Consider the following 16,796-nt stretch of genomic DNA (forward strand, 5'->3'; position numbering starts at 1 on the left):
AGGTGCAGAGGCAGAAACAGATATATGTTCGGGGGTACGTGACAGAGACCATGACCGGTGGTATAGTCACACCTTTTGCTTGGGTTATTTTCATTCGAAAATGCCTTTTGTGGTATTTTCATGAAAAAACTAAAAAAACCATGAATTTGCCTGCCCCCTAGATTTTGAAAAATGAATCCCCCCTCCTCTAAAAAGATATTTTGAATTGACACCACTGAGGCACGAACTCAGAATAGAGATGCTTCAGGCCTACTCCATCGAACATTAAGATTACTAAGATTTTCCCAGTTTCCTATATTTTTTCCCATAATTTGCAAATATTTTTTTTTTTTTTTTTTTTTTAGATCAGTGCCTTCCAATGTGATGTCCTGTGTACAGGGCTGCACCAAGGCAAGCAGGCGCAGAAGCAAAACAAATGCATGTTGGGGGGACGAGACAGAGGACATAGGCGGAGGCCTAGAGTCACGTACAACTACGACAGTGAGCATGGCATTAATTGGTTTTACTGATTGAAAATCACGGATTTTAAATTTACTCTCAAAAGTTGTTGACATAAGAGAATTGGCGTAATTTAAGAAGAAATGGAAGAAAATGCCCTCGAAATAGGCACAATTGAAATCGAAATTAAAACATAGAATTCAGCACGTCTAAATACCACCAAGCGGAAGTTTCAGGCTCCTATGTATAAAAATGCGAAATTTCATATTATTTTCCCGAGAAAGATGGTCATGACTGGGTGTTTATCTATTGAAATTTAATATGGTTACTGTTGTCGAATAAAAATGTTCACTTTGTTGTGAGTTTTTTTGTTGTGAGTTGTGATTTTTTTTGTATTATTTGAGGGCGCGTTCTGTTTTTATTTTTTTCGTGTTGCTAAGGTCCACGAGTTTTTGCAATAAAACCGTATCTTATACTACTTCATTTTGTTCAGTAATGATTGATTGAACCAGTGGTTATTAGCATTCTTTTTTTGTTTATTTAGTATTTTCTATTAATTTTATATGCTCAAGGCCGTATTCAGGGGTTACTGGGTTTGATCCCCCCCCTCCGAAATTTTTTCTGACTCATAAAAACGTAGCGAAAATACATGTAAACAAAATTTTTATGTATTTTTTGTAAAAGAAAAAAAATTGTGTCAAACTCCCTCGGAAAAAATGAGCTTTCCCCAACAAAAACTGGATACGTTTTCGTATGTGCTGCTATTTAACTACACTTTGCTGCTTAATTAGCAATAAACGATAGAATATTCATTTCAAATATTTTCAGAGGCAACCAGTATATCAACACTTGCAGTTACCCGCTGGTCATATTTATTGCACTCCAAAATGCTGTCAAGAAAGTATTTATCAAATTTTTGATTAAAACATGGAGGTTGGGGCAGCACCCTCATAAAACAGATATATTATATTTGTTTTAAGTTTAATGTCGTTCTACACTTTCATTTGAAAAACTTATGAAAAAAAATATGTTCCTTAAAAAAAAATTATTCAGAGTTAGCCTAAGCGTTAGGAGGCTTTCTCCCCCTCCTCTACAATCACCCGGCGAAAGTTTAACTATATATTTTTTTATCGTTTGGAGATATATTTCCCCAAACACATCGAATCAAAATTTTGAGATAGCCATTTTGTTCAGCGCAGTTGATTTCCAGAACATTACATAGGTTCTAAAAAATAGGTATTTGAGGATGACAATCCCCCGAGAGCCCTATACTTATATATCGTGCTATACTTTCATTTGAAAAACTTGTGAAAAAAATTATGTTCATTAAAAAAATCTTATTCAGAGTTAGCCTAAGCTGTAGGAGGCTTCCTCCCCCTCATCTACAATCACCCGGCTAAAGTTTACCATATATATTTTTTTTTATCGTTTGGGGATAGATTTCCACAAACACATCCAATAAAAATTTTGAGATAGCCATTTTGTTCAGCTTAGTTGATTTCCAGATTTTTATATAAGTTCTGGAAAATAGGCATTTGAGGATGACAATTCCCCCCCCCCCCAGAGCCCTATACTTATATATCGTTCTATACCTTCATTTGAACAACTTGTGAAAAAAACTATGTTCCTTAAAAAAATCTTATTCAGAGTTAGCCTAAGCTGTAGGAGGCTTACTCCCCCTCATCTACAATCACCCGGCTAAAGTTTAACTGTATTTTTTATTTTAATTTTTATCGTTTGGGGATAGATTTCTCCAAACACATCCAATTAAAATCTTGAGATAGCCATTTTGTTCAGCGTAGTTGATTTCCAGAACTTTACATAAGTTCTGGAAAATAGGTATTTGAGGATAACAATCCCCCAGAGCCCTATACTTATATATCGTTCTACACTTTCATTTGAAAAACTTGTGAAAAAAATTACGTTCCTTAAAAAAATCTTATTCTGAGTTACCCTAAGCTTTTGGAGGCTTACTCCCCCTCTTCTACAATCACCCGGCTAAAGTTTAACTGTATTTTTTTTTTATCGTTTGGGGATAGATTTCCCCACAAACACATCCAATCAGAATTTTGAGATACCCATTTTGTTCAGCGTAGTTGATTTCCAGAACTTTACATAAGTTCTGGAAAATAGGTATTTGAGGATGATAATCCCCCCAGAGCCCTATATTTATATATCGTTCTATACTTTCATTTGAAAAACGTGAAAAAAATTACGTTCATTAAAAAAATCTTATTCAGAGTTAGCCTAAGCTTTACGAGGCTTCCTCCCCCTCCTCTACAATTACCCGGCTAAAGGTTACCTAAATGCTTCACATATATGGGATCATGTGTGAGTATTTGCTTTACATGATAAAGTTTCATAAATATGAAGGAGTCTGTTACCCCTATTAAACCCCGTTCTCAACGCTGTAGTTCTACTCTTTGTTACAGTACTGTAGAACTAACATTCAATTACCGTTCCCGTAACAAGAGGGTAGATTTTATTTCATTTGAAAAAAAAATAGGTTTTATTTATTTACTTAATCACTTTAAGGAGTGACTATGATATGTATCTACTATCATCAAAATAATTGATAACTACACTTGTATGTGATAGCTATCAAGAGCCATTAGAAGATTGATCATTACTGTCATTGCTGATACTTTAGTTTAGTTTACTGATACTTCATATTTGTTTTAGTATAATTTTGCTATTTATTGATTAATAGCATAATTTATTTATAGTATTATGTGTTTATTTATTTTATTATTAGTATTTATATTTTATAGTATAATACTATATGGCAGTGGTTCTCAAACTTATTTAGATACTGTGCCCATTTTAACCCACAATATATTTAGGTACCCCTTCTCAGTTATCGGTACTAAGTAAACTATAGCTAAAATATAAATAAAATTGTCAGTTCTAGATATAAAGGGTTGTTTTTTTTTTGTTGGCCGGCCGCGCGCCCCCTAAAAGTTGTTGCATACCCAGAAGGGGTACGCGTACCACAGTTTGAGTACCATTGTTTTATGGTATCATTTAATACTATAATATAATACTATATAGTATTGAATCTATATAATATATAACTATTTATTTATAGTATCATTTGTAGTTATTCAGTATAAATTAGTTTTTATATTTTATTGTTTTTTTAGTATATTAATTTTATTATAATTTATTTTACTACATTTAATTTACTGATACTTTAGTTTGCTGTCATTGTTTTTCGGTGCGTTTAATTTCCATCTGTTGAAATTTTAGTCATGTTTAAATAGCTGAATCCGCTAAATAACAGCACCTAAATTAACTTAAGTTTAAAAAGTGAACAATTATTTCAGCATAAAATTTTTTGTTTTTGAATCAGTTTTTGGATAGCTGTGATAAGGTTTCACTTCCTTTTAAACTTCTTTTCCTGGGATGTAGAATTCATAAGCAAAGAAACATTTAGGAAGATTAATAAATATAGCTAGCAACCAAAGCCGTACCCAGGATTTTTTTTCGAAGGGGGTTTTACTCAATTTTTTCGGGGGGGGGGGAGCGGATTTACAAAAAAAAACTAAAAAAACACATACGAAATTTGTTTATGTTCATTTTTTTACGTTTTTACGAGTCAGACAAACATTTCGGGGGGGGGGAGGGATTCAAACCCCCAACCCCCCCCCTGGATACGGCCTTGCTAGCAACACTATTAAACCTACAATTGAAGACACTTCAGGCTTAAGTCATTAAAAATTTTACTTACTGCCTTAAAACTATTTTTTTATTCCCTTAAAACTATTTTTTAAGTTTAAACAATACAGTTTAAAAAAAAAATAAGGTTTATAAATTAAATATAGTAACTTTCCTTTGTGATACTAATCTACTTTATGCAAAGTTTATAAAGTTAAGTTTATAAAATAAATAAAGCAGATTGATGATAATAATAAATAGTAATAAATTATCAATATTAAATAAATAAATGAAGTAACAATAAACAATGATAATAATGATAAATAAAGTTTAAATGTTTTCCCCATCAGCTGTCGGATAGTTTTTAGCTACTTGTCCTTTTGAATATTAAAAATTCAAAAATGTGTAATATTTGAAATTCCTAAGTAAATGAAGGTTCATGAAAACTTATCCAGCAACTATATGATCTCTGTTAGAGGCAAAACTTTAGCGGTGGCAATGGTAAAGAGCGACATCCCTCCCAGGTATCATTTATTTGTTGTTGGTTTTTTTTTCAGTCACATCGCATGGAAGAAACTTTGGAGAGGGCCCTTTGAATTGGAAGTTGAAAGTTCTTTTGCCGTTTTTGAGAACCAAAAGTGATTGGAGGGTGATTAGTCCTCCTTTCCTGTTCTTTCTTGTTACATGACATTCTCCTATAGGAAATCAGATGTATCTTAATGTATATATTAAAGTGCTAGTTGAAAACGTGAAAAAATGTCAAGACTTCTTACATTTTTTTTATTAAAATCAAGTAGTTGTGGGCACCAAGCCATGGCTAATTGTAAAAAAGCCAAGACAGATAGTCCGAGTGAATGAGAGGCAAATCAGGCATAAGACCTTTTTAGGATTGTATTAACTATTTGACTAGTTCAAGGGAGTAGCGATGAACTCAGCAAAGTCAAATCGTACTAAATAAAACCTTTGGGTCATTCAACATCTTTAAGGGCGAGAATGGGCGAGGCGGTCGCAGCATAAAGGCCGAAAATATATAGAAGGGGGGAAATCATGTTATAGCAATAGCTGCAACCGAGCAAAGAGCGAACCACGTCCTATATTACCAAAAGTTTAAAACGATTTTTGAATAAAACACTTAATGAAAAAAAAAATAAAAAAAAAACTGTCATTTGTACCTGTTTCAGAAATGGTAACTATAATATCGATTAACTATAATAATAAAATGTTATTATATAAACAAATTTATGGAGATTTTGAAAAAGAGCCTGAAACCCATCAAAAATGATGTCAAATCGAAATGGAAAGGGCATCATTCAAATTGTCATTGTCAAGAGCCTGATATAGTAAACTACAGCTCCCAACATTGAACAACAAGGAAAATCTCTTTTTGTGCGTTGGTAGCACTGGTGTGTCTTTTTTTGTTTTGTTTTTTGTCGCCGCTAGCATAGCACTGGAACATCATAAAGAACTGTTTAAGGGATCACTCAAGAGCTAATTTTTATATCTACGTGCCCTTAAAATTCGACTTGATGACATATGCATAAAGCGCCACATGGTGCCCCAAAACGGCACTTTGGCTGCAACCTCTGGAATGGAAAGGCTTGAAGAATGAATATGGTGCCATCACAATTCAATGGTTAAAAACTTTAAAATTGAGGTTTAGAATCCCCTGTCTTTTGGGGATTCTAGAAGGCTCTGAGAACCTTCTCAGTAGGGGCCCTCCCTAGGCCACTCGGCGCGTCCCCAGGTGGCGGATAGGGGAACGTCCTACAGATATGTAGGGTACCTCTATAAAGGGAGGCGCAGACCAAGGGGGGACCTATCCCCTGGGGTCCATAATTGAAACTAGGGTACCCTCGCCCGGGGTGATAAATACTGGCAGAGGAGGAAGAAGGCCCCTCTGACGCACACTGAGCAGGGCCCACTGACGTGTGGACACGTCCCGCTAGTTGCGAACCTTCTTCCAGCAATGGGTTAAATTGTATGGTACTGCAGGATACTATCGTGGGAGGATCCTCTCCAGGAGGACAACTACGAAAGGGCGGAAGATCCAGAATTGGGCAGTGGCCTCTGAAAGTTGACGTAGAGGAGTGGCTTGCCGCCGTCAATGAATCAGCCAAGAAACCATATATTTTCAAAATATGAACACAGGCTCAAAAGATCAAAGTAGAAATGCTACTGCGAGGGGAAACCGACGACCTTTGCGATTTGATGCTAATAAGAAATGTGAATAATGATGATGAATTTGCTACCGCGTCCGGGGAAGCCGACGACCATTATAGGCCTAGGACAGCTCCCAGACGGGATGAGAGTTTAATATCGGCGAAAAACACTCTCAATATTGGTGCACTAAATAGTGCGACCAATTCTACTTCCAGCTACAAAGCGTCACTGAACAGATCCCCAAAAACGATATACTTATCGTGTTGGGTGACTTTAATACGATAGTTGGCAGTTGCCATGCTGGTCGAGAAGATGTCATGAGCCCACACGGACATGGCCGTCTTAATGCAAGGGGAGAACAGCTTATTGACTTCTGCAGGGAGAATGAATTCTGCATCACCAATACCGCCTTTAAGCACAGACATCGCCGAAAGGTAACATGGAGATCCCCTGATGGAGTCACCGAAAATATGATCGACTACGTTCTGATATCCAAACGTTGGAAGTCATCTGTATAAGACACTGTCTCACTACCCGGTGGAGATTTTGACTCGGACCACACACTCCTGATGTCCAAACTCAAGCTGAGGTTAAAACGTCTCCAAAAAACTACAAAAATCCCAATTTTCCGAACGGAACTCCTCCGAGACTCCACCAAAAAAGCCACACACAACTCTAGCCTGCCAACAAAATTCCATGACATCCTGAGTACGTCCACTTCACTCGCAACTCCCGAAGAGATCGATGGCTTGGCTGAACATGCTACCTCTGCAATCCTCGAGACTGCAAGCGACATCCTTGGTAGAAAAGCCAAAGACGAAAAGCCTTGGATAAGTGAAAAAATAATTCGATTATGTGACGAGAAACGCCTACATAACAACAAATCCGACCAAAACAGCCTAGATACCTACAAACATCTTAAACGGAAAGTTGAGTGTGAAATCAGGAAGGCATTCCGCAACCATATCGCCGAAAAGTGCAAGGACTGTGAAACCCAATTCATGAAAGGCAACAGCCACAAACTCTTCAAAACAGTCAGGGAGCAATCCTCCAAAAAAGATTCCTCATCGCCCGTAATCCTAGACAAGCAGGGGAACGACATCAACGATGCCAAGATGAAGCTCGAACGATGGAAGGAATACTTTGAGGATAAACTGAACCCTGAAGTAATGACGGACCCAAATGTCCTAAACTCCTTCCCAATCATAGATCGAAACCCCCCTCCACCTCCACTTAGAAGCGAGACCAAAGCGGCAATAGAATCCCTAAAACAAGGCAAAGCTCCGGGGCCAGACGGTGTCACTGCTGAACTGATAAATTTTGGTTCAGAAGATGTTATCGACCTATACCACAGTCTTGTATGAGCCACCTGGTCTACTGGACACGTCCCGCAGCAGTGGTGCAAGGCAGCAATAGTCTAATATACAAATAAGGCTCGAATAAAGAATGTGACAACTACCGGCCCATCAGCCTAACAAGCCACCAAACCAGAATCCTGACCAAGATCCTGCTCCGCAGAATTCAAGCAATCAACGCCTCTGTTTTTGGCGAGTATCAAGCTAACTTTCGATCAGGACGATCAATTATTGACCAAATCTTTACTGTGCGTCAGCTGAAGGAACGGTTCATCGAGTTTAAAAGAGACTTCTATCAGCTCTTTATTGACTTCCAACACGTCTTTGACCTAATATGGAGGCTTGTGGCATATTCTAAGATACTACGGTGTCCCAGATGAAATAGTCAGAATCACAGAGGACATGTCCAACCAATTTGAAAGTCAAATATTGACCACTGGTGGGCTCTCTGGTGAATTCCCAACAACTTCCAGAGTCCTGCAAGAATGCGCCCTCTCACCACACTTGTTTAACTTATTTCTGCATGCCATCCTCTCCCTGATACCCGTCGAATATGGAGCCAGAATAGGAGGGATCCTAATTGACAGACTAGCATATGCGGATGATATCGACATGATGTCCACTACAGCCCCAGAAGTCCAAAGTCAGGCTGACTACATATCCCAAGCAACGAAGCCGTTTGGTATGCAGATTAACGCAAACAAGACCAAAATAATGGTCACGTCAGGACAGGAGATAACAAAAACCCCCTCGAAGTAATAGACGGTGAACAAGTGGAAACAGTCGATCAATTCCTTTACCTCGGCAGTCTTTTGACGGCTGAAAACTGCCGCACTTTCGACATTGAACGCAGCCTCGGTCTTACCAGCTCTAGCCTTAAACGACTATCAAAGATCTGTAAATCTAGCCACCTTTTGAACCATCTGGAAGTTCATCTATTCAACAGTCTGATCATACTCATTGCTCTGTATGGGTGTTAAACCTGGACATTAAAAGCTGAAAACAAGTGCAACCTCCTTGCGTTCGAAATAAGATGTCTGCGCTGTATAGCTAAGATCAGATATACTGACCATATCACAAACGAAGAAGTCTGAAGAAGGCAGAAGTCGCAAGGCACTATCCTGAACGAAATCTGAAAACAGCAACTGCGCTGGTTCGGCCATGTAAAGCGAATGAATCCCGAACCCCTGCCCAAGATCGCGCTTGAAAGGACAACTGAAGGACTTCGACCACGGCAAAGACCGCCCAAAAGGTGGATAGAAAAATTTGACCGACAACGCATAAGATATGACACATTTCGGTGCCATATCTAGAGTGGAAAGACTAGGAAGCATAAAATGGGTATTGTCATATTCTTCATGATCATAAACCTTAACCCTAGTTTTAAAATATCCCCTCGCGTATACTCTCCCTACGTGCTCTTTGTAGATTATTCCCGATAACTCAGTCATATGAAGTGCATATTGCACCAAAAACGACATTTTTTGGTACAATTTCCCGAATAGAAATGCTGAGAAGCATGAAAAGGGTACCATACAAACCTACATGGTCAAAAACCAATAACCAGAGATTTACAATCCCTCTGTTTCTGATAGGAGTAAAGGGCGAAGATGAAACCTCGACAGAACAAAACTGTTGCTTCGCAATTTTAAGCCTCATATATTTGCAATATTGGTTCAAAGATACCGGCCCGTGATATATTTCTAAATTTGTACAATTTGAAAAACTAGCATAGCACTTTACCTATTGAGATTCCTAGAATTGTATACTAGAATTTACTGATTTCAAGGCAGGTGACAGACTATTGACAGCTTTATAAATTATTCTTTTATTTTCTGCAGGGACATTCTGCTCCTAATCGGGTTTTGTTGCGTCGGTTTTGCGTTTTCAGTAAAGCACTAGTTTTTCAAAATTCTAAAACTTTGGGGAAATATTAAGAGTCAGTTTATTTGAAACAATATTGTGGATATACTTTGCATACAACTGCGAAGCAATATTTTTTGTTTGTTTTGAGTTTCATCTTCGCTCTTTACCTCCATCAGAAAAACTGTGTCAAAACCAATAGTTGGAAACCACAACTTATTTTATATGGGGTAGATGGAGGAAGGCTAAAGGCCCAACAACTCCTGCTTTAAATCTTATGAGTTTCACGCTTTTCCCCATTTGCCTTTTTTTTTCTTTCTTTTTTTTGTTTTTTTCTCTCTGTCAATAATTACGCTATGAAACGTGCAATTCGGAGTCAAAATCCATCAAAATCCTGAGGGGGGGGCAATTTCAGAGCCAATTTTCCCAAAGGAAGTGAAAATGACAGTGAAATCAAGGTTTGGAGGGGAAGTTGCCCCCCCCACCCCTGCGTCATGCAAATTACGCCCATGTTTTGCATATTTTTGCGTTTTTATTGAATTTAATCTCTCCATAATATAACAAAATACTGTGTAGACGTATGTTTGGCAACAACAATATTCTCTTTCAAATTGAAAATATAAGTAGCCTACTAGTAAAAATGTTTGACTCTGAAAAAGGAGTAAAACAGAAATTAAGACTTTCCCCCGACCAGACACTTGCAATTGAATTTATTTCGGAGGTGGGTCACATGTCTGTTGGGTAACAATAATATTCTCTTCCAAATTGAAAATATAAGTATTAGTAAAAATGTTTGACTGAAAAAGGAGTAACGCTGAAATACCAACTTTCCCCTAACCAGATACATGCATATGAGTTTATTTCTGATGGGGTGAGGGGGCATATTGAATAATACACACACATAATGCTATAGAAATATAGAGCATTGTACGAGAAATTCAAAAAAATTGGGGGAAGTAATTCCAAAGACTTACATCACTCTGCGGAAGTGAGAGTCCCCAGCCATAGTTCTAAAAATGAAGACGGACAGAGACCATTGTGCAAAGGTCACTCACTTGAAAATTGCTTGTATTGTATTTGTCTTGCTGCCCCCACGGTTCTTCTCGCGATTTTTTGTTTAATATATTCCACGGTGCATTTAACTGGGATCGTTGATATTTCATTAAATTCAAAACATGACAGATGTCAAACGTGCAATTTAGTTATTGTTTGCCTTTGTGAAAAGTTCTTGAGAAAAGATATAAACAGAAGAATCTTGAACTATGCCATGTCATAGCTTCCGTCATTTCCTTTAACGTGACAATTATTATTGTTAAATGGAAAAATCCGGTGTCTAATGCTTAATATTGGCAACGTTTTTAATTAAAATACATACAGATATGTTTCTTGAACTTAAAAACAGATAGCCGCTTAATTAATGCGTTTTCTCCCTTGAAGTTTCGGAATATTTTTCTGGAAGTACCAAGGACAGTGAAAATGAAATCAGGCCGTTGGATTACACAACCATACATAGCCTACCTTAAAAAAAACCTCCTTATATGCAGTTTTTTCGCAGGGACGGGTGCCAAATAAAAAACGGCACTTATCCATTATTCAGAACACACCCAAGAAGTGAGGTGCGGTTAGTCCTAATGAAATATATCAAAATATGAGGAAAACACAATACTTTATTAACAAAATTATCGGAACTACAGCAGAAAATCATGAAAAGCAGGCCGCCCAGAAGACATTATATCAATTACCTAACCAAAATACCAACTTTATATATTAAATATTTAATTAAAATAGACATTCAATGTGGTTTTCCCACTGAGCCTAAGCTAATTGTCTCCGAACACAGATAGCTAAACCGGTTTTGTCAGATCTTGCAGATCAAAATTCTTGAGTGTGTTCTGAATAATGAAAGGTACCATAAAAAGAAATGTGGGTGAAAAACCAGCAATAAAGAAGCCAAAAACATATTACACTAAACAGCATAAGAAGGTGTGGCTTTTATTTGAAGATGTATTTGTATTTGGAAACCAATAGACTTTTATTCGCTGATTCTTTTTGGTGGCAACCTTGACAAAACGTGATACTACCCCGAAAACGTCATAATCTTGAAACAAGGAAAAGAAAAATCGGTACTAGATAAGAATCCAGAAACACGCGAGAAGTGAAGTTTCGTTAATACTAATGAAATAAAACAAAATAGGATGAAAATATAATAGTTTAGAAACAAATTCGGGCTATATATTTGCACATTAGCGGGGAGGGGGTAAAGCATAGCATATATTAAATACGTAACCTAACCTAGTGCCATTTTTGCCCCTTCAACCTCAAAAAACCAAAGTTTAAATCTTGGTCATGGAGTGAGTAACACCTCACAAGCCGCAGAAACCTGATTTTCATGTAGCGTCTCGGTCTTTCACGATGCAGTCATGTCGCGTGTTTCTGGATTCTTAACAAGTACGGAAAAATGTTTGAAAATCACGGTTTCAAGTACGAGTAGACCTGAGATGGATCCAGGGGGGATATTCTTATTTTGATGCCCTTGGTACTTTAACATATGTTACACAATTGTGGTCTGCTTTAGCTTGAAAAAAAAAGTTGACAAAAACAGCACAATTGTAGCTTGAACAAATACCTTGATAAAACAGCTTGTGTGGCAAAAATACAACAATTATTAAATACAAATGCAGAATACAAAAAAAAAAATACAAATATAAAAATACAAATGAAGAAAATAGAATTAGTGAAGAAATGCTAAAAGCGCAGAAATCATGAACCTAGAGTACAAGGCAGAAAAACGTAAAAATAGGCGAAATACAGAAAAGAGGGGGGTGCCACGAGGTTTGAGCGTCAGGAAAACTAGCAAAACTAGCGAAATACAGGAAAATCCTTAACAATGCTAGAGTTTACGGGGGGTTATATAGTCACCCCCCTACAGGGATACCAATTCACGCAAATGCAGAGAGGGAGGGCAAAATTTATTTTCAAAATTGAGGGGAGGGGTAATTTTCATTTATTTTCAATGAAAATACCAAGAACAGGTATTTTCAAATTTTTCAGTGAAAACACCAAACAACATTTTGTTTTCAAAACATAAGAGTCGGTCCAATAGGAACCGAAACTCTGACAAAAGCAATTCTGATAACAACTAATAAACCAAAAGAATTGGCTTTTTATGCTGATTCCTAATATGTAAAATTCATTCAGGGTTTATTGTTTATTGTTACCCATCAAAAGCTACGGGGATCAGAATATTTGCCAGATTTTCAAAAAAAGGGGAAGCATCTCCAGAAGGTCAGTAGTAACCGTATACACAGTTTCAAACTTACATAAAAAAATACATCGAATTTCACAAAAATGAAGTCTAACCTGCGCATTGACTTACCCAGGACAGTGATATATAGGTCAATTACACATGGAATTACATAGAAATATGAAGTGCAGTCTAACCGGTAAATTAACTTACCATGTTTACCTATAAAGTGGCCAAGCATGTTTTGAAACTATAGTCAAGGTTGTATAAGATAATCAGACTGTTTTTTTGTTTTTTTTTTTTAAATCGAAAACTAGAGATTGTAAAATTGCGTATTTAGGAATGATTTTGTAGGGGAAGCTGTCTATCACCCGTGTGTTATCCACAGTTCCATTTCTTTGAAGTCTGTGCTATCAAGAGCGGTTTCTGATTTTTTTAGATAATTTCCTTTAGCCAACAATAGTTTGATATGAAAGTGTCGGTAGATAGGATTTGCGAATTTGATCCTATTGAGGTGCAGAAAAAAAGGGTTTAGCATTTGCGAATTGGACTTTACGAACGATATTAATTGATTAACAGGAATAAAAAAAACAGAGCTAGATAACATTCGCAAATTAGATCGAATGAAGAAAAAAAGGGTATAGCATTTGCGAATTGGGGATTATCAGTTAAGGTAGCCCCTTGCCATGGAGCATAGCAATCTAAGTGGTCATTGGCTGGTCCAGTGCATGTGTAATTGAACCAGCATATCTGATGATGGAAGGCCGGAAAAAAATATGACTTGACCTAGCTTTACTTCTTCGATGTGTACTGTATAATACACAAGTGGTGTTTGAACAGTGTTGTCAATTTAAAATAGAGTTTAACGTTATAGATTACTAAAATTTGACACTAAGACAGATGTAAATGGTAAGAAAAGAATTTTAATAACGGATAACTTTACTTCTTCGATGTGTACTGTATAATACACAAGTGGTGTTTTGATTAGAAGGCTGTTTTTTTTCGTGAGATTACATCTCACTGCGCTTTAAGCAAACTCAATGAGATGATTATTTTATGTACGCGTGTGTATTTACTAAAGGGGGTAACTGTTGTAGAGAAAAAAGAGGAGTTGGAGGAAGGGGGATTGGTTGATACTGAGCTAGGTTTTATAGCCTTTTTTAGGTGTGTGTTGTCTGAAACCTATGATTTGGGCTTTTCAGAGCTAGGTTTCTTAGTATTTCGTAGGTGTGTGTTGTCTGAAACTTATGATTTGAGATGTGTAATTTGCTATTTCCGGCTTTTAAGAGCTACGTCTCCTAGTATTTCGTAGGTTTGTGTTGTATGATAGTTATGATTTGTGATATGTAAATTCCTATTTCGGGCTTTTCTGAGCTAGGTCCATTAGTATTTCGTAGGTGTGTGTTGTCTGAAACTTATGATTTGAGATGTGTAATTTGCTATTTCCTGGTTTTATGAGCTAGGTCTCCTAGTATTTCGTAGGTGTGTGTTGTCTGAAACTTATGATTTGAGATGTGTAATTTGCTTTATCATGCTCTTATGAGCTAGGTCTCCTAGTATTTCGTAGGTGTGTGTTGTCTGGAACCTATGATTTGGGATATGTAAATTACTATTTCGGGCTTTTATGAGCTAGATTTCATTGTCTTTCGCTGGTGTGTATTGTCTGAAACTTATGATTTGGGATGTGTAATTTGCTATTTCCGGTTTTTAAGAGCTAGGTCTCCTAGTATTTCGTAGGTGTGTGTTGTCTGAAACTTATGATTTGGGGTAAGTAAATTACTATTTCGGGCTTTTCTGAGCTAAGGTTTCTTAGTCTTTCGTAGGTGTGTGTTGTCTGAAACTTATGATTTGGAGTAAATAAATTACTATTTCGGGCTTTTCTGAGCTAGGGTTTCTTAGTATTTCGTAGGTGTGTGTTGTCTGATACTTATGATTTGATATGTGTAATTTGCTATTTCCAGCTTTTATTAGCTGGGTCTCCTAGTATTTCGTAGGTGTGGGTTGTCTGAAACTTATGATTTGAGGTATGTAAATTACTATTTTGGGCTTTTCTGAGCTAGATGTCATTGTCTTTCGCTGGTGTTTATTGTCTGAAACTTATGATTTGGGTTGTGTAGTTTGCTATTTTTGACTTTGCTGAGTTAGATTTCTTAGCCTTTCATAGGTGTGTGTTATCTGAAACTTATGATTGGAGATGTGTAATTTGCTATTTCCGGCTCTTAAGAGCTAGGTCTCCTAGTATTTCGTAGGTGTGTGTTGTCTGAAACTGATGATTTGGGGTATGTACATTACTATTTCGGGCTTTTCTGAGCTACGGTTTCTTAGTATTTCGTAGGTGTGTGTTGTCTGAAAATTATGATTTGAGATGTGTAATTTGCTATTTCCGGCTCTTATGAGCTAGGTCTCCTAGTATTTCGTAGGTGTGTGTTGTCTGAAACTTATGATTTGGGGTATGTACATTACTATTTCGGGCTTTTCTGAGCTACGGTTTCTTACTATTTCGTAGGTGTGTGTTGTCTGAAACTTATGATTTGAGATGTGTAATTTGCTATTTCAGGCTTTTATGAGCTAGGTCTCCTAGTACTTCGTAGGTGTGGGTTGTCTGAAATTTATGATTTGGGGTATGTAAATTACTATTTTAGGCTTTTCTGAGCTAGATTTCATTTTCTTTCGTTGGTGTGTATTGTCTGAAACTTATGATTTGGGATGTGTAATTTCCTATTTCCGGTTTTTATGAGCTAGGTCTCCTAGTATTTCGTAAGTGTGTGTTGTGTAATACTTATTATTTAGGCTAATTAAATTACTATTTCGGGCCTTTCTGAGCTACGTTTTTATAGTATTTTTCAGGTGTTTGTTGTCTGAAACTTATGATTTGGGATATGTAAATTACTATTTCGGGCTTTTCTGAGCTAGGGTTTCTTAGTATTTCGTAGGTGTGTGTTGTCTGAAACTTATGATTTGAGATGTGTAATTTGCTATTTCCGGCTTTTATGAGCTAGGTCTCCTAGTATTTCATAGGTGTGGGTTGTCTGAAACTTATGATTTGAGGTATGTAAATTACTATTTTGGGCTTTTCTGAGCTAGATGTCATTGTCTTTCGCTGGTGTGTATTGTCTGAAACTTATGATTTGGGATGTGTAGTTTGCTATTTTTGACTTTGCTGAGTTAGATTTCTTAGCCTTTCATAGGTGTGTGTTATCTGAAACTTATGATTAGGGATGTGTAATTTGCTATTTCCGGCTTTTATGAGCTAGGTCTCCTAGTATTTCGTAAGTGTGTGTTGTATGAAACTTATGATTTGGGGTATGTAAATTACTATTTCGGGCTTTTCTGAGCTACGGTTCCTTAGTATTTCGTAGGTGTGTGTTGTCTGAAACTTATGATTTGAGATGTGTAATTTGCTATTTCCGGCTTTTATGAGCTAGGTCTCCTTGTACTTCGTAGGTGTGTGTTGTGTGAAACTTATGATTTGGGGTATGTAAATTACTATTTCGGGCTTTTCTGAGCTAGATTTCATTGTGTTTGGTTGGTGTGTATTGTCTGAAACTTATGATTTGGGATGTGTAGTTTGCTATTTTTGACTTTGCTGAGTTAGATTTCTTAGCCTTTCACAGGTGTGTGTTATCTGAAACTTATGATTAGGGATGTGTAATTTGCTATTTCCGGCTTTTATGAGCTAGGTCTCCTAGTATTTCGTAAGTGTGTGTTGTCTAAAACTTATGATTTGGGGTATGTAAATTACTATTTCGGGCTTTTCTGAGCTAGATTTCATTGTCTTTCGCTGGTGTGTATTGTCTGAAACTTATGATTTGGGATGTGTAGTTTGCTATTTTTGACTTTGCTGAGTTAGATTTCTTAGCCTTTCATAGGTGTGTGTTATCTGAAACTTATGATTAGGGATGTGTAATTTGCTATTTCCGGCTTTTATGAGCTAGGTCTCCTAGTATTGCGTAGGTGTGTGTTGTCTGAAACTTATGATTTGGGGTATGTAAATTACTATTTCGGGCTTTTCTGAACTAAGGTTTTATAGTATATTACTGGTGTTTTTTGTCTAATACTCGACATTTGAGGTCTCCTAA

At 36.9% G+C, this 16,796-nt stretch overlaps 1 protein-coding gene across 2 annotated transcripts in view; it reads right to left on the reverse strand.

Moving 5' to 3' along the window:
* Positions 1-16,796, reverse strand: part of blo (bloated) — a 162,215-nt gene that overhangs the window by 97,678 nt on the left and 47,741 nt on the right. The window lies entirely within an intron of this gene.

This window comes from Artemia sp. Qi Xiang Cuo, chromosome 11 (genome assembly GCF_049724085.1).
Source record: "Artemia sp. Qi Xiang Cuo chromosome 11, ASM4972408v1, whole genome shotgun sequence".
Lineage (NCBI taxonomy): Eukaryota > Metazoa > Arthropoda > Branchiopoda > Anostraca > Artemiidae > Artemia > Artemia sp. Qi Xiang Cuo.